Source organism: Meleagris gallopavo, chromosome 4 (assembly GCF_000146605.3).
Source record: "Meleagris gallopavo isolate NT-WF06-2002-E0010 breed Aviagen turkey brand Nicholas breeding stock chromosome 4, Turkey_5.1, whole genome shotgun sequence".
NCBI classification, from domain to species: Eukaryota; Metazoa; Chordata; class Aves; order Galliformes; family Phasianidae; genus Meleagris; species Meleagris gallopavo.
In genome coordinates, this window is record NC_015014.2 from 61,114,652 (window position 1) to 61,117,722 (window position 3,071).

Below are 3,071 nucleotides of genomic sequence, written 5' to 3' on the forward strand. Positions count from 1 at the left end.
TATATATGAGGATCATAAGGAATTAATCTTCATACAAGCTTTAAAATTATCAACAACTGGAACCGTTTTTGTTGGAGTCTCTTAAAGCAATCTGATGTATCCACACTTAATACAGAGCCTACACGTAGCCCCAGTGCTCCTGCTCTGTTCTAGTTGCTAAGGGCTCAAATCTGAACTTCTCTGGGAGCTTTTTTAAAGAAGAAAGTAGAAGATGGATCACCGCAGGGAGCTCACTGCTATAAAACCACCTGAAAACAACCCAGTGAGAGAAGATCCACCAGCATCCACAAGAGTCACTAACAAAGGAAACCAGACTGCTGGAATTTGATACAACTGCGGAAGACATCTCCTGATCCAGCAACATTTTTGTCTTGTAACAACAAACCTCCTCTGGGTGGCTGCAGATTTCTACAGTAGGTTCTTGGCTTACTCTGGAAGTTTCTCCCAACACTAACCATCCAAACCACAAGGAGGAGGAAAAATGAAGCCAAGCTTACTTTCTTTGGTACAACACAGATCAAGTTACCATTACAGGAGAACAGAATTAACAGCTGCAAATCCCTGCTCATTTAGGCACCTGCTCACTAATTAGCACTAAAAGGACCACTCACAGGCCCAGATAGCTGTATCAACCTGTAAGGTCTGTGAGTTCCTCCTCCAGCACACACTGCTCGACCCAGCACCCAATATCACAAGCAGACACTGGGGGATGCAACCCCAACCCAGAAGCATCAAATAACTCCAGCTGCAGCTATTAACAAAGTTATCTATTATGTTTGCAGCATAATCAGTTCCAGATTCTAGAATGAGGTTTTTTTTTTTTTCAGTAATGAGATTTTTTTTTTTTTTAAATAAAGTTCAAGATTCTATTCTTTTTAAATGCAAAAAGTTTGCAGATAATTTAGCAAGCCCATAAATGCTTCCAACTGGCAGAGCACTTGTATTGCATCATTGCAGGATGATGCATTCCTGGAATGAACTGCTCGTCCCTCCTCACTCCATATGCAGTTACTGTTCTGTCATTCACCTCTCCCAAATCTTAAGTGTCGTTGTCCTCACAGTGAAGCCCAAGGCTTATTCTAGCCAACCTATAGACATTTTTGGCACTACAGCCACCAGCTTCTCTGGACAGGTAGATACTGGAGAAAAACAAAAGGAAAAGCCATCTAAACAAAGGATGTTAATAGCAGGAGTAGAGTAACATTGCATCTGGTATATTTATGGCTTAAGTCTCCCATTAATTTTTTTTTTTTAATAAAATAAGTTAATATTTCCACTGAGTTCAAGCTGACCTCATTTAATGGTTCAATTACATTCCTAAAGACTGCATTCTCTATATGGTATGAACCAAAAGCTTTTCTTGCACGACTCTGAGAACAAAGTTTTGACCTCTCACATGCTCAGAATGATTTGGAGCAAATCAGCTTAAGCAAGCAGCAAATATTTTCACTGTGTTCGACTAACACAAATATGACTTGACTTCATAAACATTCTAAACATTACCAATGTGCAGAAGGCAGTAAAGCAGTGTTTGAACTCAGCAGCAATATCAGTCTTGGTACGTGCAAATCACAAGTGACACAACTGTACAATCACAGAAAATCCCAAGTTGGAAGGGACCAGTAAGTATCATTGAGTCCAACTCCTGGCTGCACAAAGAATCACCCAAACCAAACAGCACAGGTAGGATTTGTCAGAGTAGGACAGGTTGTGCCTTCACATCTTGCTCCTCACTTCTCTCAAGACCTCTCATTGCACTCCTAACAGCACGAAACAGTAACAAAGATGCGAGCCTATTAAAAAAAAACAATTCTGTGGTTCTCTGCAGTGGTGCCCAAGGCCAGGACCAGAGGCATAACCTGGAGACCAAGAGCTCTCCTACCCAGCAGGCAGCACTGCTGTGTTGGGTGATACAGAAGAGCTATCACAAGGACCAGAGAAGTGTGGGGTCTTCTCCTTGGGGAAAAAGAGAACTACAGAATTGAGTTGGAATGGAGTTCAATGCTGTTTGATCCAACTCTCCTGCAATGAACAGGGATACCTACAGCTTGACCAGAGCTCAGATCCCCATTCAGCCTGACCAACAACCTGTACCAGTATCTCACTGCCTCGCTGTAAAAAACTTCTTGTTTATATCCAATCTAAATCTTTATTTTTTCTACCTTGAAAACATTTCCCCTTGTTCTGTTACCACAGGCACCGCTAAAGAGACTGTCTCCTTCTTCCCTATAGCTCCCCTTTAGGTAGTAAAAGGCTGTTATCAGGTCATCTGAGAGCCTTCTCCAGGCTGAGCAGCCCCAGCTCTCTCAGTACATCCTTGTGGGAGAAGTGTTCCATCCCTTGGATCACCTTTGTGGCCTTGCTCTGGATGTACTCCAAAAGTTCCATGTCCCACCTGTACTGACGGCTCCACAGCTGAACACAGTACTCCAGGTGAAGCCTCACAGACACATAGCAGAGGGGCAGGATCACTTCCCTCACCCTGCTGGCCACAGCGCAGCCAGGATCTGGTTGGCTTTCTCGGCTGTAAGGACACATTGCTGGCTCACGTCCATTCACCGTTATCCCCAGGTCCTTTTTGGCAGGACGGCATTCCAAAAGCTGCCTGGACCTGGGTCTGGGCATCCTGCTCGGGCAGTGCCGGGCCAGAGATCCCTGCAAATTTCAGCCGTGCGTTCCAGGCGTCGTTATAGACAGCCCTGTTTTTTCTCCAGACGCAGCACACCAACCGCACCGACAGCAGCCACTCAACGCGCTCGGTTCCCGCACTGAGGGTCGCAGTGCCGCGTCGCAGGAGCTCGGCACGAGGTGCTGCGGAGCAGAACAAGCGCAGTCCCGGCCCGGCCGCACCCCGGCCACCGCGCACACACCCACCGGCAGGCGTAAATGGCAGCCAGAGCTGCCATTTGGCCGCCTGACCTATTTCGGAACGCCAACAAAACGCGACGAGGACCGCTCGGAAGATCGAGCTGCGCGCGGCTCTCGGTGCGGGATTTTTCTCAGAGGCCGCCGCTCGCTTTCGGGAAGACGCGGAGGCATGGATGGAGGCGGGATGCCGGCAGTCGCCGCCC